The following is a 20,910-nucleotide window of genomic DNA, read 5'->3' as shown; positions in this document are numbered from 1 at the left end:
AATCCAATAACCACCTTAACTTTGGTAATTTGGACTTGCCTCTGCTGTCACTGAAAGTGCTACACTGAAACAGGGGAGCCCCCTTGTAATTCGGAGACCCCGGTTTCGTAATGCACACCCAGGGCTTTCGGGAAGGTGGACCGGCCGGAATGCGTTAGAATATCTGATCCCAGCGGTCCCTACGGAGATCCCTGCCCAAGCCCAGGCCACCCTCCTCCCCGCGGGGCACCCTACTCCCCGCCCCAGCCTCGGCTTGCGCTCAGGGTCGCCCTCGGACCTAGAGCAGAGCTCGGCTCGGCGCCCGCGCACGTCCTACGTCACGGCGTCGCCCCCGGCGTGCGCGCGTCCGGGGACTGGGGGGGCGGAGCCGGCGCCCAGGGCGGGGGCGGGGGCGGGGGCGGGGGCTGTGGCAGCGGCCCTGTCAGGCCCGCACGGGGGCGCGCTCGGGGCCGCGCCAGGCCACGGCCCGCGCGCCGCAGCCCAGGGCGGCCGAGCGGTGCGAGCTCGGGCGAGGCGCGCCGATCAGAGCGGCGGGCTGCTGAGGTGAGGCGGGGGCGGCGAGGGTCTGACACCGCCGGCGGACACCCGCCGCGGGAGCCGCGTTTATGTAAGCGCCGCCGGGCAGGTGGGGAGGCCGGGCCGGGTGTGGAGCTCTGGCGAGACCCCGTGCCACCGGTGGGGTGTCGGAGGGGCTGCGGGCCGGGCTGCCCGGGGAGGGAGGCTGCGCCCGGACGGCCCGATCTCTTCCCGGGGCGCCGGTCTGCGCGGATGTTCTGCGCCGCCAAAGAGGAGGCTGCGCCTGGGGTGGAGGGGATACTGCGCCTCGGGACGAGGGTGCGCCCCCGGAATGAAGGGGGAGACTGCGCCCTGGGATGCGGCGGTGCCCGAGGGGTGGGGGCCTACATCCCTGGATGAGGCTGCGCCCGGGGTGAAGCTGCTCCTGAGAGGGGAGCCTGCAGCGGGGACAGCCCCGTCCCCACCCTGGGAGCGCCGCGTCTGCGCTGATTCTCTGTCCCGAGGAGGAAGCCTTCGCCCGGGGATGCGGCTGCGTCCCCGGGATAAGGCTGCGCCCGAGGATGAGGATGCGCCCCCAGGACGAGACTGCGCAGAGGTTGGCCCGCGTCCGCCGTGTCCCCGCGGGATGCTCTGCTTCGTGGGGAGGAGAGAGGGCCCCCGGAGAGGGGACGCCGAGTCCGGGGTAAGGCTGCGCGCTCAGAGGGCACCGTGTCCGCGGGATGCCCTGCGCCGCGGGCGCCCGGGTGGGGAAGTTCCCGCCGGTGCCGGACGCCTGGAGCGCTCCGGAACAATCTGGGGCGCCTGGGGGCCCGAGGTGACTTCTGACGTGCGCACATCTGCAGTAGGAAAATTACCGGGCTGTGGAGGGGTACAAGGGAAGGGGTCCAATTGGAGTCCCGATTTACATGTTGGTTAACCTGAAATGTATTCCAGCCCCGGGTTAGCCGTGGGAGACTCGTCTCCCGCACCACTTTGTTTGGTTCGCAGGTAATATTTTTAGCCAACCCGTGTTGGTTTTACGTATGATAAAGGCATTTTATTACCTCCTTACCCAAACCAATGATGGTTAGCGTTCCATTCTCAGAGTACCTATAACGAAAAGTGGCTTCTTGACTCTTAGTGCTCTCATTAAGGTGATCAACCGATCATTAAGTTTTGGGAATAGAAATATTTAAAAATTTTTCTTCCCTCTTAAATTTACCCGTATGTATTATACCTTTGAAAGATGCCACCCAGAGCTGCATTTCCCAAAGCACTGGGTTGTCTTCCGAACAGTTCCCAGGCAATGCCTTTGGGGCGGAGACTGCTTTCCCCTCTGCTTGCTGAGGGTTTCCCAGAGAGGACAGGGAGAAGAAAAGGTTGGTGATGCTACTCTGCCCTGGGTAAGAGAATTAGCTGCCCCTCTGTGCAGGGCTTTCAGAGGGCACGATCCTCTCTCACGGGCACCCACAATGGTGGGTGGCATGATAATGGGTGATGAGAGCTCTAAGCTGGGTGCCCCATTCTGCCCTGAGATGGAGGCCAGGGACTTAGCACGAGCTTGGAAAGGAATGCCTTGTCTTTGAGTAATGCCTGTTAGATACTGGAGGGTTCCCGAGACAATGCCTTCAGCGACATCCTCAACAAATGTGAAGATGTAGTTGAAAGGGAAGAGAGGAAGCCTTGCTGCAGGGGGCAGTGGGGAAAAGAAAACTGGTCCAGCTCTGAGAAATGCATGACGCGTGTCCTGAGGTGCGATGTGCCCAGGAAGTCAGTACTGGGAGTGAATTAGCTAATGACATCATCGGCAAAAACTTCTGGGCGCACAGGCTAATTCGTTCCTTTGTGAATTTACATGTTGTAATAGCAGTTCAACTGCTTTTCGATTTTTGGAATAAGAAAATTCTTTAGGCTTACATTTGTCTGTGAGTGAGTAAAACAAACGTAACTCATTTGATGAATACTTATCCATAATATTTACCAAATACTATGCTGTGTGCTAGGCCCTCTCTGTTTTCAGCAGGGGACACAATGAAGGACAAGCTAGGCAGAGATTTTAAAAACTTCAAAAGCTGGCAGTTTGTTTTTATTAATCACTTTTATAGCATTACAGTTTGAAAATAACATTTACAATTTTAGTTATACATTTTTAAATGTCTAGCATTAATTTTTTTTGCAGATTTAAAAATGTAAGCGTGCACACAGCACATTCTAAAGGTACAAAAAGACAAGGAAACCTTCTTTCACCCCATACCCAGTAGCTCAGTTTCCTCCACCTGCTGTGATTGTGTATTCTCCCCGCAATAGTCAAAATAGTGTGTACACAGTTGTATATATGTTTTAATATCGTTTTTAGTGTTTGCTATAACAGACAGCACTGCAGTGAACATTTTATGCATAGCTGCAAGCAAAACCTGCTAATCACTTTTTATTAATCATCAAAATTCCTTAGCTATAAGAGCTGGCTTATATTCCCTTGAATGTTGTGACAAGCCTTGTCAGTACTTAGAACCAAAGCATATTATTTAAATAGGTAGAAGATCGCTAGACCGTACACTTTGCAGTTTAATAGGTGAACTTACCAACTTATTAAAAACTTGAAGAAAATTTATCAGTCTTAGCATGAAACTGAGAAGCGCTTAGAGAGGTCCAATTTTATTGGAAAACTTGATATTTTTTGGTGTTAACTTTCTAAAATGCAAATTTCCAAATCTATAATTTGTGATAGAAATGGTGATTTAAAAAAAACCTCCTTTTAAAAATATGTTCATAATATGTGAGGTAGGAAAGGCCAGTAGTGAGAATTTCATTTACAAATTGTACGTTGGAGTCATGATTTCCTTGCTCCCTGAGTGACTTTTCTTGGCCATGTTCCTTTCATGTGGAGTGTGGAGAGGGGACATGCAGTAACCAGCAGGTCTTCACGTGGCCTTGCTGCAGAGCTCACGATTGGGCCCAGACCAGGAGTATCATCACCTCTTTGTGTGACCCGGTGAGTGCGCTGGCTGATGTTCTCCACCTGTACCTGTGCAAGGTGTTCTAGGAGTGTACAAAGAAAACGCACTTTCGTTTTAGGTTTCCCATCCTTGTGATGGAATGAAGATGAAGATAAGCAGGGAGGGTGTGGAAGGAGCTCAGAGGTGCCTGGTACTTTTATTGGCTGTGTGGTGAAGCTCTGCTTGCCTCCACGTTGGTTTTGTTTCACTTGCAGGGCCACCCCACAGGTATTTACCAGGTATTGTTCTGGACACGGGCGGCGTGGGAGCTCGCACAGCAAGAATAGTTCCTGCCCTCATGGGGTTCCCATTATAAGGAGGGAACATTAAGCCCCACATAAAGTCCTAAGTGCCAGGCTGGGCAGTGTGTGTGGGATCTGAGAGGGAGCCCAAAGGGTGGAGGGAGCTGGGTGCTGCCCTGGCAGCCTCATTCAGGCAGCAGGAACTCTGGAGTCAAAGCTCTGTGCCCAAGCGGTTGTACTGCGCTGGTGTTAGCAGGGAGGTCGCTGGCAGGAAGTGCGCCTGGGGCACGGGGGGCTGAGGTGAGGAATTTCGATGTTCACCTACCTCAGTGTGATGGGAAGCCTTGCGAGGGCTGCCTTCCTCCCTGCTTCTCTTCCTCCTTCCTTTCCTCCCCTCCTTCCTAGTTGACTTAGAGAGTTTTGAATGAGGGAGTGACATGATCTGATTTATCTTTATAAAGAATCGCTCTGGCTGTTACGTAGCTAACATTGGTGAGGAGCTTAAGCACTTTGCATGTACTAATTAATGTAATTCTCATAAAGCCCCAAATGTAGGCATTATTGTTTGTGTTCCGTGGGTAAAACTAGGCAGAGAGAGGCCACAGATAAGTGGCAAAGGCAGGACCTCCCTGAGCACCTGTCCCTGGGGCCCTTCCCACCTGCCTGCCACAGGCGGGAGAGGAACAACAGGGTATCCGTGACCTCGACCATGCAGGCTCAGACCAGGTCAGAGGTGGCCAGATCCACTGCCACCATCGGTAAGTTGCAGCATTACTGTTTGTACTATTTGCAGGAAAGTGTTGCCAGTTAGACTGACACGTGCTTTCTTATCACTTCGCTTTTCCTTCTACTCAATGCAAGTACAGACTTTTCAAGTCAGATTAGTCTTGTGCTTCCATAAAAGAGGAAAATGTGAGTGAAGTAAAATAAAGTAATTCTAAATGTCTTCATGTTTGGAATCCACTTCCTCCAAGTTAGCCTTTGCTGTGGTGCCGCGCTGCCTGCGGTGCTGTCCACTGTGCTGTCACTGAGCATTTCTGAGACGGCAGCACTGCTGTCCCTGGGGTGTCGTCCCAGCTGCCAGGCCCAGTCAGCAAGTCTGCATGCTTTCTTGGACTCACTGGCAGGTGTTAAGGAAAGGTTTCCGGTCCTGAAGGGACTTGCTGACTGACTCGCTGACAGTTACGCTGTCCTGTCATACCTCCAAGAGGAGCAGCTGAGTTGAGTGTGCCGGTGCAGAGTGGCTGCACTGACTGGCGGCTGAAAGCCTTGTGACACACCTCCAATTCCAGGCACTCCATTTTCCCAGTAGTTAGGATGTGGGGCACGCCCTTAGCACTGAGGAATGTGGCCTGTTTAGCAGGCGCGCCCATCAGGATGGCCAATAGACTCTGTGAGAAGGAGCATTGCAGAACGACCCCAAGGTTGTTGGCGGCACAGCTGGCTGGCCAGTTATCAGGTGGGGAAGTCTCTGTGGAGATGAGGAGCGAGGAGGAGCGCAGGAGTTTCACACTTGGGAGGCACTTCCTCAGCTGTCCCCGAAGACTAGAGCTGGGGCGTGCAGGCGGCTCCTCATCCCACCCCATGCCAGATGTGTGGTTTTGAGCAGGCTATGTAATCTTTCTGGGCTTTGGTTTTCTTGCCTGTGAATTAGGAGGAAGACTAGCAGCTTGTGTCCTAGGGTTGCTGAGTGGATAAACTGACCTCATGTAAAGTGCCCAAAATGTACCTCAGGCCGAAACCGGTTTGGCTCAGTGGATAGAGCGTCGGCCTGCGGACTGAAAGGTCCCGGGTTCGATTCCGGTCAAGGGCATGTACCTTGGTTGCGGGCACATCCCCAGTGGGAGATGTGCAGGAGGCAACTGATCGATGTTTCTCTCTCATCGATGTTTCTAGCTCTCTATCCCTCTCTCTTCCTCTCTGTGAAAATATCAATAAAAAATATATTTAAAAAAAAAAATGTACCTCAGCAACAGGACTAAAGAGGGTTTACTTTGCTTGTACCTTCTATGATGAGTCACCCGAGTGCAGGTGTTTGGATAATTTAAGGTTGACTTCAAGAATATGTAAATGTGGCCGTGATTTGCTTATCTCAGGTATTTGAAACCACAGACTGGGCAGTGGGTATAGAGTCTGGAGCGCAGGAGGACGAGGACTGAGCCTAGGGGCTTTGGCCAGGAGTCCACAAGACGAGAGGATCTAGCAATAACACTGAAAGGGGTCTGTAGAAGAAGGAGGAAACCTGGAGGGTTTAGTGGCCTGGAACCAGGTTGAGGGCTGGGTAGTTCCAGCCCTTTCAGTGAAGGATTGCTTGGGTTTGATGAGAGGCAGATGGCCTTGTGGTGGGGAGAGGGGATGGGAGTGAGGAAGCAAGAACATCCAGTAGAGAGGACTCTACAAGTTTGGTTGATAAGGGACAGAGTATTGGGACAGTAGCTGGGAGGGTGGGCGGGGGGATTCGGGAGTTTTTTTATTTTTAAATAAGAGTGTTTATAGCACGTTTATGGGCTAATAGGAACACTCCCATAGAGGAGGACAAATATATAATACTAGAGGCCCAGTGTTGAGCATCTGCCCCCTGGTGGTCAGTGCGCGTCATAGCGACCGGTCATTCCGTACTTTGGTTGATTTGCATATTAGCCTTTTATTATATAGGGTGGATGCTGGGAAAGAGGGTAATTGCCGAGCAAAGTCCTTGAGAAGGTGAGAGGGCATGGCCAGAGGAGCAGGGACACGCAGCCCCAGGAGCCTGGCAGGACTTTGCTAACACCTGGGCAGCCTGATTCACTTAGGATCTAAAATGAAAATAATGTGTGCTCAGTCAGGAAGCTGGGCATTGTGCTCTAGGATTTGGGATCTAGTGTCTTATTAGTTCATGGTGTTCAACATGCCTTGGAGCACTCTTACAGAAAGATACATGTGGAAATGGCATTTTTTTTATTAAAAAAAATTCATGTGTCCCTAACAGTATTATTAACTTAATTAGACGTTGTCACCTTTATTCACCAAATTCGGTCCTGCTTAGAGGACTAGCAAGACTCATGCTTAATTTGTCTTAAGGATCTGGCAGGAAATGCCAGTGTTACATCCTGGGCAACTCTCCCACCCCCGGGGTATGGTGGGTTGGGGGACAGGAGCTGCTGCTTTGGGCCAGGGATGAGTGAACACCTAGGGGGCAGCAGCATTCACTTTAAGCTGTCTGTTGAAATTATAAAATACCTCCCTTGCATGTCGGTTTGCATTGTTTGTGGTCATTTGATTTTTTAGGTTGGGAGTTCGGAAATACTACAGTTCCACAGATGTGATGAAATGTGGAGGCCCTTCCTTGACCTTGCCTTCAGTCCATCGTCGGTGGTGGGAGGGTGGTGGGAGAGTGGGTTTGCATCGCTCTGGGCACACTTTCTCTTCCCTCTGCCCCGCAGTGGACAGGTTTCACGAGTGCCTTCTCTCTGTGTCACTGCGGAGAGACACAGGGAAGGAGGAGCTCTCTGCCTCATCGAGCCAACATTCCAGTGGGGGAGACTAAGCAAGGGCAAAGGCAGATAATATAACCTCGAAATTAATGTCCGTGGGATGAGTGAAGAAACGGGGCTGAGGTGGATGGCGTCAGAGGGCCGCTCCGACTGGAGGCCTGGCATTCCGGGAAGGCCTCCCGGAGAGGGTGCTGTGCTGAGGCCGGGAGGAGCTCTTCGAGGGACAGAAGGAGCTCTCGTGTCAGGAGAGGAGACAAGGACATTTCAGGCAGAAGAGACAGCTTGCAGGACCCCTGCTGGTTGGAATAGCTGAGGTGGGGCCAGTAGCCTTTGTCCAGTCGTCATTAATGGGGAGTGCAGTGGAAGGTGACTTTGAGAGACACGTCTGGCCGGCCGTGCAGGCTCTCTTGCACCACAGGAAGTTTGAAGCAAAAGGATGAGGAGAGTGAGGGGAGCAGGTGGAGAAGCTGGAGAGCAGAGAGCAAAGTGCAGTTTCTTGTGGTCGAGTCAGCAGGGCTGGTGATGGGTCGGGTCTGGTGAGGAGGGGACTGGTGGGAGTGGGAGGGGCTGCCTTTAGGACTCTGAGCTGTTATCATTCTATACTGGGTTCTGTTTGGATCTGCAAATCAGTTCTTCCCTGTGTGTGATGTGCAGAATATTTATCTATACCGATATGTGGTCTATAGGATACATAACATATTTGTAAACACACCGACAGTTGTAAACGTTTAAACCTCTCTTTGGTACAACAGGCACTAACGGGGAGTCCTCACAAATCTTACATGGAGGTTTTCGGATCAGCAGCTTCCTGGGAGAGCTGGACAACAGCTACATTTATTACGCTCTTCCTCTGTGTCAGGCATGGCGGAACCAGTGTATTCCAGTTTGCTCCTCATGCCAACCTTAGATGGTCCCTTTACGTGGGATCACCATCATCTGCTCTTACTGATCAGGAGTCTTGCTGGCTTACCTGAGTTGCCTCCTCACAGGTCTCCTCTCCTCCTGTCTGTTCTTGACCAGCAGCCAAAACAGAGACTTAAATGGAGGACAGATCAGTCACCCTTTAGCTCAGAAGCTTGTAACTGCCCCCATATCAGAGTCCTTCCAGGGGCCTCCTCTCCTGCCATCCCTTCAGCTGTCTCCTGGGCTGCACGCCTCTGTACCCTCACCTCTTCATCCACTGTGTGCCCTGCTGTCCCCACTATCTCCCTCTCACCCTCCCATCAGCCTGCCAGGAAGATGGGTCTTGCTTTCTGTCCTTAGGGAACAGAACAATGCCTGGCAGAAGCAGACACTCGGCAATGTTTGTTGAATGAATGAATACCTGTTTCTTACTTTTTATGTTGGTAGTAAGTGGTGGAATCCAAATTGGGGCTCTTGGCCTCTGAAAACTTGTGCTTTTCTGCCTCAGCATCCCCTCCCATTGTACTGGTGCATCAGGCATATATTTATGTCCATATGTCTGTTATCTCCAAAGTTCCATGCTTTCCTTTGTAGAATAGAAACATTCACTAAACGCTCAGAATTGTTCTAAAACTATACAGTGCAGTAGATTAAATGAATCTCTTGAAAACAGTAAGTTAACCTGAAAAAATGGCTCTGTCCCACCACCATCATTTTAACCACTTTCATGTGATGGGTAATTGAAACATATCCTTTTAAGTAGTAACAGCATCCATAATACTCAGAAGTAACAATTATAACTACATCTTGATAAAAATGAGAATACTTTAAATAATTCTGGGAAGTTTCAGAAAAGCAACCAAATTAAATGAAAAATAAGTGATTCAACTGTGGAGGCTTAAAGGATTTAAACATTGGAGAGAATGCGGCTTTATAAGCTGTGTGGTAGAGCAATCAGAAGAATTTCCCTGGGTTTAGGAACCTGGGGATTTAATCCCAGTCCTGCCCTGACCTCGCCAGCACCTCGCTTCCCGACTCTGCCGCAGGTCCCCTGAGTGTTGACTTGATGGTTTCCAAGCTTCCTTCCATTTCTAGAAGACTGCTGTTTATAGGAGCAAAATAGTACATGCTACATGTTTTAAGGACCATGCAGTTGGTTGTTCAAGAAATAGCACCTGTGTGCAGTCCTGGGCTAAATACAGTGATGGTATGTCACTTCATGGCTGCTTAAGATCCATGAGAGGCCAGCACTTGGCACCAAGCATCCCATCCCCTCCCGGTTGCTCTGCCGGAAGAGGTGAGGTGCAGGACCGAGGAAGGTGGGCCAGCGGGCAGGATCTGGGTGGGGGATGGAGTGATGGGTCTGACTCTGTGAGAAATGGTGAGACTCCAGAGTCCAGGTGATCCTTCTGTGTTTTCCTCAGGCTTAGGAACTAGACTGTTAGTTGTTGTGAATTAAATGAAGCAAGGATTGTGTTTTGTTTATGAATCTAGAGCATATAATAACTAACGATAATTCAGTGGTAGGTGACATTGAATTAGCCCCTCTTCCAACATTGTAGAGTTAGAAACAGGTGTTTGGAGAATAAGTTTGAAAGTTGCATTGTCTTCTGTGCCTTCACTTCCGGGCAGTGCACGTACATCCGATTCCTTCTGGGTTTTCTTGGTTAGTCACAGTACGCACAAGTTCTCTCCCTCTCTGAGTGTCAGCGCACTTAGGGTGAGTTGATTTCTGTAAGGACAGGAATTTACCAAGGATGTCAGGAAGTGTCTCATCACGTCTGTGAGGCCGAGAGCCAGTCACAATAGCCCTTTTCCTGTGAATCACATGCACGGAGCTGGTGCTGCACGTGAGTCCCCTGCTTACTTTTTCCTCGCAGCACCCAGGTCTCCATCATCTCCGTTTTCTCCCTTTTCAGGAATGGGTTCTGCCAGGCACCTGCTTTCTCAGGTTTCTCTTTCGAGGTGAGGTCTCGTGTGTGCCTTACGTGGGCCCTGGCTGAGAGAGGACAGGGATTCCATGTCTGGCCTCTGCCTTAGGAAGGGGGACCCAGCCAAAGGGATGTCCCCAAGTAGAGGAGGGGATTCAGGGGCTACCAATGGGAAGATGATGGAAAACAGACTTCATTCAGACACTTCACCTGGTTCAGGCCTGAGCACAAACAGCCGACGTTAAATTTAATACAGGAAGTAGTTTTGAGAGACGTGCTCGGGCCACAGCTTAAAGTGCAATGAAGTGACTGTTTATATCCACTCTAGCTAGATAAGAATGAAATTAATCACATCAAATGCATATTTATTTGTCTTGACCACTTGAATTTGATTCCTTTTTAGAATAGGAATCTACCCCAAATAACAGTCAGACTTATTATTCTTGAGTCAGTCATTGGCATTAGATTTCACAGCATGCCTATTATAATACAGTGTTCTTTGCGAGCTACTTTAGAGGATTATCTTTCCTTTCTTACTATATTAAAACTTTATTTCATTAAAAAGTTACCTAAGGTAGGCCTGGTGGGGCAGGGCACCTGGTGGCAGGGTTTCCCTTCCAGCCAACCACTTCTCTCAGCCCGTATTAGTACCAAACGTGAAATGTGGGGCATCAGCTTGCTAGTGCGGGTCTGGGCTAAGGTCTGGGTTCCTGGAGTCTGGTTTTGCACCAACCTTCCAGGTGGGGCTGAAACCCACAAATGGCATCCTCTGCAATGAATGGGCCTTTGGGTTGTGGGTAGAACCTGCGGGCACCTGGGAGAGGTCAGCCGTGGCTCTTGACTGGTCTCTGCGGGGACCACTTGCAGGTCAGCCCTGTCAAGAAGGCCTGGGTGGAGCAAGAGGAGCCGGGTACACCACCCTCATTGCCACTGAGCCCCGAGCAGTTGGTCCACGTCCGGAAGAACAAGACCGCGGCCCTGCGTAGACTCACAGCTCGCAACCTGCCAGTGAGTTTCGGTGAGAGTTGGAAGAAGCACCTTGGTGGAGAATTCAGAAAACGGTATTTTATAAAGCAAATGGGATTTGTTGCATAAGAAAGAAGGCATTCCACTGTTTATCCAACCCTACACCAAGCCTCCACATGGATCCAAATGTGCAGCACAAGAGAAGGGTGTCATTCTGGGACAGGATCCGTATCATGGACCAAATCAAGCTCATGGGCTCTGCTTTAGTGTTCAAAGACCTGTTCCACATCCGCCCAGTTTGGAAAGCATTTTTAAAGAGCTGTCTACAGACATCGATGGTTTTGTGCATCCTGGTCAGGGAGATGTATCTGGGTGGGCCAAGCAAGGTGTTCTACTCAGCATTGTCCTCACTGTCCGGGCACATCAGGCCAATTCTCAAAGGAGAAAGGTTGGGAGCAATTTATTGATACGGTTGCATCCTTGCTAAATCAGAACTCAAGTGACCTTGTTTTCTTGCTCTGGGGCTCTTATGCTCAGAAGAAGGGCAGTGCCATGGATAGGAAGCGCCACCAGGTGCTGCAGACCACCCATGCCTCGCCATTGTCGGTGAACAGAGGGTTCTTTGGATGCATACATTTCTCTAAAACCAATGAGCTTATGAAAAAGTCTGGCAAGAAGCCCATCAACTAGAAGGATCTGTGACCTTGAACTGGGGTGAGAGTGGAGGTCCTCCGGGCGGTTACTAGCAGCTGCTATTGAAGTATTTGTCCGTGACGAAGTTGAAGTGAAAACATAATTTCCCTAGTGATTCTTAAGCACTATGCATACCAGGGAGGAAGTCTTGGTGAAGTGGCCATGAGCCAGGCTGCCCAGGAGTGGCAGCTTTGTCCAGCAGAGACTGTACCCTGTGACCACATGTCTGTCTTTGCAACTTGGCTCTGGCTTAGAATATGCGTCAAAGTTTCTGGAAGGAAGAGGAGGTCAAATTCTCTAGACTCTCCTCCCCTCTGTTTCCTTTATGGTTAAAGATGGGGAGATAAGCACCTCTTTGGTATATAAGTCAGCTGCTACTCTACTTGTTTTTACCTGTAGGTTAAACTTTAGGTTCTAAGGTGTTGGGTGTTTTTATATAGAAAGGCCCCCTTTGCACATCCTAGGTGTTCCAGTCTGGGCCAGGTACACTGCCCTTTGACCCTTTACAGAGCTCTCAAGCCCTTCCTTGAAGGAAATAGGACTTTTTTTTTTTTTTTTTTTGCCATTTCCCAGAAAGTAAAGTTCAGTTCCCTGATAGTAGCAGAGGTGAAAATTCCTAAGGAACAATCCTTGCTGACTCTTCAGACTGGCAGATGCCAAGAGAACTGGGCTGGGTCTTGTTATACTGTTCTCTGGGTGTTTCTAGCAATAAGCAGTGGAAGTTGAACAGAAAAGAGGGGAAAGGGGGATTTATTTTTTATTTTTTTAGCAGAGGAAATGCTATTCTCTCAGGTGTGTCCTGAACTGGATTTTTAAGGCAGCATAGTCTCAAATGCTGTTTTTTCTTGACTGAAATCACTTTGGGATACCTTTTTCTGCAACACTGGAGAATTTCACTCTTTTAAAAAAAATTCATAAGTGGATGTTTTATACTTTATTAATCCTTTGTTTAAGAAACCATGTTTATTAGGTCTGTACCCCCCTCCATCCTAGGTCCTGTTAGAGATGCTGTATTGCTGTTAGTTGGTCTCAAAGTTAGACCTGCTAGAGTTTGGTAATAAAAGGTTGTTGGAGTTAAAAAAAAAAAAAAAAAAGCTATCTAAAGGTTTTAAAAAGTCTCATGTAATAATGAACAGTTTCCGGAAAGTGGTGGCATGTGCAGCAAACAATGAATTATTTGCTGTAGGTAGAAGTGGGTTTGGGGGTTGAGTCTGAAAATCTTAATCCAGGAGGAAGTGGAATTTGTAGGATGGAATCTTAGGACTCCAGAGCTGCGATAGCCCAGGTCGTCACTGAACCCTAGGGACAAAGTCACTTCCCTCAAGTCTCCGCTGGTACGATGAGAACCTCTGTGTGAGGACTGTGAGCCGTGTCCTCTTCACTGTGAGAGCCAAACGTGGAGCAGGGGTAGGCCTGCGCCTCTGACTCCTACTCTGGGGTTTTCTCTCTTCGTATATTTTGGTGTCACGAGTAGGTGGCTTCCGCCCACGTGCACATGAGTGAGTGGCATATTTGATGATTTCACAATGGAGCTTTCTAATCTTTAATTTTATGCCTCTAATGAAGCTATGAGGGTATTGATAGTATTTCCATAGAAGAGGCAGGTACTGTGTAAACCTACAGGATATTTCAGAGCACAAAGCATCGTGTCCCATGCCCCTCGTCCCGCCCAACTACCCTTAAATTCTCACTTTTTCTGGGCAGGCAGGGCACAGGCAGGGAGGGGGTGCTTGATGAATGGAAGTGTTCTCATTGCTAGCCCTTGCTGTAGGAAAAGGAGGCTTTCCTTTAAGTTCACCAAGACTTCGAGCCATGATGTAACCTGGGAAAGGTGCACAGAGTTCCTGGGACAGAGCAACGCTGTGGGTGGCACCAGGAAAGGGCAGTGGAATTAGGCCACATGCAGTCTTTTGTGCCAGGCTCCTTTCACTTCGTGTGCTCTGGGCACGCCCTTGTCGTAGCGTGGGTCAGTCCTGGTATCCTATATAATAAAAGGCTAACATGCAAGTTGTCCCCTCGACCGGGAGTTCGACTGGGAGTTCGACCAGGGAGTGGGGCGGGTGGGCCAACTGCCTGTGGCCCCTCCCCCTGCCCCCCCAATTGGGGGGCGGGGCCAGTCAGCCAACCTCCTGGCCAGCCCAGCCCGAACAGGGCCAATTGGGGCCGGCCGGACCCTATCCATGCATGAATTAGTGCACCGGGCCTCTAGTAAGTAAATAATTGGATAAATCAGTAAGTAAGTGGGGGAGAAGGGATAGCTCTTCCTGACAGAAGAATGTCAGTTAATCGGTAGAAGGATTGAGGAAATAGAAAATCACCATCACCTGACACCACAGTCAAGTCACTTCAGGCGAGACCTAGGGAGCAATGCTAAGGTACCGGGTGCAAGTTTGAGGAGAAACAGGATATTTGCCTAGTCTCAAAGTATCTCTTCCCAAGTTATTTATTTATTAAAAGGGAAAAATAGTAACTGTAGAGTGGATAAAGCCAGCAGACACTACCTCCTCCAGGTGACTCAGGTTAACAACACCTGTGATAAGACAGGTCCTAGGCTCCCTGCTAGCACACGGCACATCCTCTTCCTGGTATTCTTGTCATAGATTCACTACCACCATGTCATCTCAGGAAAAAGCTGCCAGACTCTAGGAGAGGACGTCCTGAGAAACATCTGGCCAGTGCTCTCCAAGCACCCAGACAGGCAGGGATGGAGGAGGAACCTAAGGACGCATGTCCTCGAAATGGAACGTGCATTCTGGGTGGGGTCCTGGAACACAAGGGACATTCCAGGGAAACCGGCGCATTCGACTGTGGTCTGCACTTGAGCTGACACTGTTGTACCAGGGGCTCCTTTTCTAAGTTTGGGAACCGGTCGGTGACTCTGAGAGATGTGGGCACTAGGAGAAGCTTGGTGAAGGGCAATGGGAACTCGGTACTATGTTCCACTTTTAATTAGTCTAACTTTTAAAAACAAAATGTTGATAAAGGAAAGCATACAACAGCATGGCGTGGTACCTGTGGAACCCGGCCAGGACGGGGGCATGGCCTCAGTCTCCTCGTCAGGCTGAGGGAGGGTTCCCAGTTGTCCTCAGGGAGAGTCCTTCCCTGTGTTTGTGCTGGACATCCTGGCTACCTGGAGCCCCAGTGGAGTCTTTGGGAGAGTGCTTCCCGCACCTGTGTGGGGAGGGGCACGTTCTTCACAGGGGCCAAGAATGCATGGCTCCCCTGGGGAGGGGCACAGTGAGCAAGAAGCTCCAGAGTGGGGGCCTCTGGTATGGCTGCTGGGGGTGTCCTAGGTTGTCCTTGGACTTTTAATGTTATTTTTTTTTCAAAGAGAAATTTTTAACTTTTATATATTTAAACTAATCAGTCTTTTCCTTTACGACTTTGTGTTTGCATACCATCTAAGAACATTTCCCTACCTCAAGGGTCATTCTTTCATTTCTTCCAGCAGTTTCATATTCTGTTTTCCACATTTAGGTCTATGTGAAATCTGTTTCCATACAGCTTGAGGTTAGGATCAAATATTTTTTCCATTGGCTATCCATTGCCCAGTGGTCAGAAATGCCACTTTTATCATACACTAAATTCTTTCTTCAGTTACATTCTAATTGCTTACCATTGCTCTGTAGGAAAGCTGTTGACTTTGTATGTCAGTTATGTCTCATGTTTTCAGGTAGAAGTTCAAATTGTGCAAACAATGCCTCTTCCTTTCTAATCCTTGTACTTTTCCCCTGACTCTAGAGCTTCTGATACCCTGGCTGAATGCAGTGTTTAAACAGTAGCAGTGAGCCCTAACCGGTTTGGCTCAGTGGATAGAGCATCGGCCTGCGGACTGAGGGGTCCCAGGTTCGATTCCGATCAAGGGCATGTAGCTTGGTTGCAGGCACATCCCCAGTAGGGGGTGTGCAGGAGGCAGCTGATCGATGTTTCTCTCTCATCGATGTTTCTAACTCTCTCTCCCTCTCCCTTCCTCTCTGTAAAAAATCAATAAAATATATTAAAAAATAAATAAACAGTAGTGGTGATGAGCAGTGCTTCTCTTGTTCTAACTTTAACACAAATGCCTCTAAAGTTTCCTCACCAAGTGTGATAGTTACCATAGCTGATTATACACACCCTTTGTCTAGTTAAGCAACTTACCTCCCCAGTTTGCTGAGAATTTTTAAATAAACTTTATTATGAATAGCAGTAGAATTTTATGGTTGCTTTTTCTACATGCAATCTGTAGAGATGATCCTGTGTTTTTTCCCCCCTGAAATCTGTTAATATAGTACATTGCATTGGATTTGTGTGCTTTCCCTGATGGTAAACATTTTTTCATTCTCAGGAAAAACTTTGCTATACTTTTAACACACTGAACATTAAATGTGATATTTATTTTAATACCTTCTTTTGAAAAATGAGTCCCTCCTCTGCCCCCTCAGTCCCACCCTTTTCTTTCCTGAGACGTAGTTTGCATACTGTGAGGTGTCCGCAGTGGTATGGCTGGTGCATGAGTAACACTGGCTCTCTCGGGGGTGGAGGTGTAAAAGCCCTGATTTGCAGCATTTGTCAATTTTCAAGGCACAAATATTCTCACCCTTGCCTATTTTCAGCTGCCAATGAGCTGCCATGACAGCTGCTTCATAAAACTCCTGAGCTGGTACCAGCTGCCACCGGACTCTGGTGTGCAGCCTGGTGACTTCCATGTCTATGCACGTGTGTCACCATCTCCCATGTCCACCCGGAGGCTTCATCGTGCTGTCCCAGCTCAGCCCCATGGTGAGAAGTGATTTCCACTTCTCTTCTAACCATTTGGTAGAGTTTACTGCTGCTTTTTAGTCGCCCCGGGGTTACCACCAGCTTCTGGCTCGAACACCTAGTTTATTTATTTTCATTTTCAACTCATTCTTGTTTTCTACTCGGTGCAGTGGCAGCCGTTCATTTTCCCCTGAGAACTACCTTGGCTGCTTCACTTATGGATAGTTAATATAGGGCTCGGAGTGATTTTTGGTGATCAATTGGGCATCTGACCCATGGGTGCATGACCCACAGTAAGTGCAGAAAAATGAGGCAAGCTCTGTGATTGTAAATCCTTAAATCTGAGGGGTTGCTAGCATCTTATATTCATGAAGCTTTTTGTCTTCCGTAATGTGAATTAAACCATTTCTCATTCATTGTTTATGCAGTCATTTGACAAATATTTTTTGAGCACCTACTGTGTGTCAGGCACTTTGTAGCCCTAGGTAGAGCAGTGGATAAAATAGCCCTTTTCTTCATGGAGCACAGGTTCTGGTATATCTTTATTATTATTATTTTAAAAAAAATATGTATATATATTATTGATTTCAGAGAGGAAGGAAGAGGGGAGGGAGATAGAAACATCAATGATGAGAGACACTCATTGAACGGCTGCCTTCTGCATGCCCCCCACTGGGGATCGAGCCCACAACTCGGGCATGTGCCCTGACTGGTAATCAAACCCACACCTTCTAGTTCATAGGTCTACACTCAACCACTGAACCATGCTGGCTGGGCAGGTTCTGGTATATCTTTAAGTTGTGTGCTTTCCCAGTTTGACTGTCCTTGCCAATTTTCTCCTCAGACATCCACTTGTCTTTGCCCCTGGGATTCTCTTAAGTCAAACTGAAATTGATCCAGTTTCTCCCACTGCTTCATTCTGAAATTTACTGCTTCCATACTAACTAATGTTTAGCTTAACTAATTATATAATTACTAGAGGCCTGGTGCACAAATGGGTCCCTTGGCCTGACCTGTGCCCTCTCGCAATCCGGGACCCCTTGGGGATGTTGGAGAGCAGGTTTCAGCCCAATCCCCGTAGGCCAGGCTGAGGGACCCCACCAGTGCATGAATCTGTGCACCAGGCCTCTAGTATGCATATAAGATCTTTGGTTAATCTCTTCCCGCCCTTTCCCCTCCCCCCTTCCCTCTGAGATTCATCAGTCTGTTCCATGTTTCCATGCCTGTGCATTGAGCATCTGCCCCCTGGTGGTCAGTGCGCGTCATAGCTACTGGTCGAACAGCTGACTGGTCACTTAGGCTTTTATATATATAGACTAGAGGCCCAATACATGAAATTCATGCACGGGGCTCGGCCCTCGGAACCCTGGCTGCCTCAGCCCTCACAGCCCTGGCTGCCTCGCCTCTCGCAGCCCCGGCTTCGTCCGCAAGGTCGTCCAGATGGTTGTTCTGCTATTCAGTCTAATTAGCATATTAGCTTTTTATTACTAGTATATAGGATTTCTGCTTTGACTAAATTTTCACAATGAAATGGCAAAGGAATTGAATCCGGTGATTTTTACCTTAGGAAAGGTTAATGTTTTCAAAGGGGTGTGACAGTGGAGCAATTGGAAGCATGTAGTGAGGTGACACTCTTTCTGATGTGTGGAGTGTCACCTAAGGAGGGGCTGCGGCAAGCCTATGGTCTTCCATGGCAGCTCCGGATGTCGGCAGCTTGTTCCCCTCAGCGTGGTCTCTGGCTCTGGAGGGCATGAAGATCCGTGGGGCTGTGCCTTCCGGCAGCTCGGTGGCTCCGAGGGGTGGGAGCCTGGTCCCCGAGCCCTGAACAGCATAGTTATGTGTTTGCTCTGTGCTTTGGAATCAGGTGGAGGACATCGGGACTCAGGTCCCTATTCTCCTGTGGACCCCAGTCCAGGGAGCGTGGCGGGTCTCCCTGGGGGAGAAAGAGCTGAAGGACACCACCGAGTTTAGTGTCATGATGGGGAGGCTGGGAAATGTGGATGCAGGCCAGTGGGCCTCAGAAATCCATCTGCTCATCTTTCTGCCTGATGGATTTGGTTTCTGCTTTTTAAATCCTTTGCAAAATCAGTGTCTTTAATTTACAAGTCAGTATTTCATTTTAATAAGAGAAAATAGTTCTAATTTATTCAGATAATTTAAAAGACCATAGAGGTCAACTTTCCTCATTCCTTGAGGAGGATATGGAAGAATAGAGTGTGAAAGGCAGTCTGGGTGGGCCTTGGCTCCTGGCCCCCGAACAAACCATTTACTGAGAAGAGCCTTCTGGGGAAGGACGGGTCACTCTGCTGCTGGGCTGTCAGTCCAGAAGGTGTGCCCTGGCCCCTAGCCGAGGTCCAGAGCCAACAACACACTCCCTTTCCTCCCCCTGACCCTGCACGACTCCTTTTTACCAGCTGGGTCTGTTGAGAAGGGAACCTTCTAAGGCAAGCATGTCAGACTTGCGGCCTGTGGGCTGCGAGTTTGACATGCTTTTTCTAAGGCCTTTTGTTTATCAGACAACGTCTTTTCTCTCCTGGATGAATGCCTGAGCTGGTCATCCTTGCTCTCTCACCACAGTGCAACTGGCTGATAGAGGGGAAAATGGTAATGGCAATAAACATTACCTTTTTTTAAAACTTAACCTTTGAAAGTAGTAATTATGGGGATGGAGTATTAACCTGAGGGTTGAATTCTTGTAAATTACCTTTACATCTTGGAATCAGAATTCAGGAGCCCTCATCAAAGTCATTTCCCATTGTTGTGCTCCCGTTGGCTTTTAGAAAACAGACCCATCTTATTTATCTGCACTTAAATGTGTAAGTCAGACTGATGCTAATAATATCACAGAAGAGGAAAAGGCAAAGCATCTTTCTGTAAATATGAAGGTAATGAGCAAATTAGGGATTGTTACCAAAACACAGAGCGGATGAGGTGGAGGAAACAGTGATGCTCGTAATAGCGTAAATCTAACCCTTTTTCTGAATCATTATTTAAAAATTGTTTTAATAAGTAGAGCCTCCCAATCCTATAAAGAGGCATAATTCATCATCACACGTGTGTATATTTTACTTATTTTTCTTGAAGATAGGTCCTAGGTCCTAAGGATGTCAAAGCCACGTCAAAGCTAGTACCACGTCTAGTTTTCAAAAGCCAAGGAAATCTTTGTCCTTTTCTCAGGGGCCAACAGGGCGATTACTAGGCTGTTGAAACCCTTTTGAATAGTCTCGGATCTCTCTCTCTCTCTCTCTCTCTCTCACACACACACACACACACACACACGCACGCACGCACGCACGCACTATTTACACAATAGACACAGTGAAAACCAGGAAATCAAGGCTTTGAGATAAGCACATCTTGGGAGGAAGGAAGCAGCACAGCACTGCCCCGCTGCAGGGCCGCACTCGCCTTCACGCGATTCAGGGGCTGAAGTGCCACCTGGGGGCTGTGCTCCCCTGCCTCTCTGGAATGTTCCAGGCAGCTGTCCCTCCCCGCTCTAGGCCCGGGCACCAGCGGTGGCTGTTCCAGGTCGGCTTAGCACTCCTGTTGACAGATTTCTAGAGGTGCCCACTGACATCCCTGGTGATGGGAAGAGAGAAGCGGGCATCCTGGTGCTGAGCTCTCGGAGCCATGTGCTGTGGTTCTCTGATTCAGTGGCATTTTCCTGCCACTTCTTGCACTCTTCTGCAGTTTGGGAATGAGCTCCTGTGCCCTGTGTGATGGTTCTGCGTGTTCACAATCCGAGGCTGAAGTCTGTCTTGCACGCACACAGCTGTGTCCTAGAGAACCCACCCATTTCTTGGCCTGGCCTCAGTGTCCTGCACCTGGGGGAGGCCAGGCAGCCGTGTCTGTAGGGTATGGACGGCCCTGCTTTGGCCCCAGGACTCAGGGCAGGGTGACGAGGCCCTGGCAGGGGAGCTCTGGTGAGGAGGCTGCTGGCAAGGCCTCCTGATTTTTACATGATTGTCCAGACTTCATGAGTCTGCCCTCCTGGCTCTAGCTTTGGCACACACCTAATCTGCCCTGTTAAGCACCTTTGGGTTGGGTTTCGTGTCCCTGCAGTGCAGCGGCCGCTCAGGAAATGTTTGATAACGTGGAATGAGAGGACTCCTCCATGGCACCTCATTTTCACTGGTGACTTGCTAGTCGCCTTCTCAACTCATGACTCCTGCTTGTTTGTTTGGCTCTGCATGGTTGTAACCTTCTCATTCATGGAATTTCAGGAGCTGGTTCTAGATTTTGATGTAATATTTAATGTTCTCTCTCAGAAGATGGGTTTCTGGTGCTTTTATGTTTAAGCAGTGAGGCTCTTTTGAGAAATAAAATGTGTGAGATTATTTGTGCAGAAGCACTCCGGAGCATGCTCACAGGCCCCTCAGCGTGGGTCTGAAGGCCCTGTGCATCCTGTCAGGCTGCGCGTCCTGCCTTGACTGAGGGCAGAGCCTGGCGCGTGCTGGGAGCTAGTTTGTCA

The 20,910-nt window shown here is 49.2% G+C and overlaps 1 protein-coding gene and 1 pseudogene across 8 annotated transcripts in view; both read left to right on the top strand.

Moving 5' to 3' along the window:
- Positions 1 to 406: 406 nt before the first annotated feature.
- The window catches only part of ADARB1 (adenosine deaminase RNA specific B1), a gene marked incomplete at its 5' end in the record, with an annotated part of 102,896 nt that continues 82,392 nt past the window's right edge, over positions 407 to 20,910 (top strand). For 4 of the 7 annotated variants that reach the window (XM_080657916.1, XM_080657918.1, XM_080657921.1 and 1 more), the window contains one exon: positions 407 to 543. Of the gene's footprint in view, positions 608 to 20,910 lie in introns of all 7 variants that reach the window. The other 3 variants (XM_080657917.1, XM_080657919.1, XM_080657922.1) reach the window with 1 other exon arrangement.
- Positions 1,040 to 11,696, top strand: LOC308241336 (uracil-DNA glycosylase-like; annotated as a pseudogene). The gene is made up of 2 exons: positions 1,040 to 1,198; positions 10,908 to 11,696. The product of its transcript is annotated as a uracil-DNA glycosylase-like (transcript).

The sequence above is a fragment of the Plecotus auritus genome (genome assembly GCF_963455305.1).
Source record: "Plecotus auritus genome assembly, chromosome: 2".
NCBI classification, from domain to species: Eukaryota; Metazoa; Chordata; class Mammalia; order Chiroptera; family Vespertilionidae; genus Plecotus; species Plecotus auritus.
This window is presented reverse-complemented; position numbering and strand designations above follow the sequence as displayed.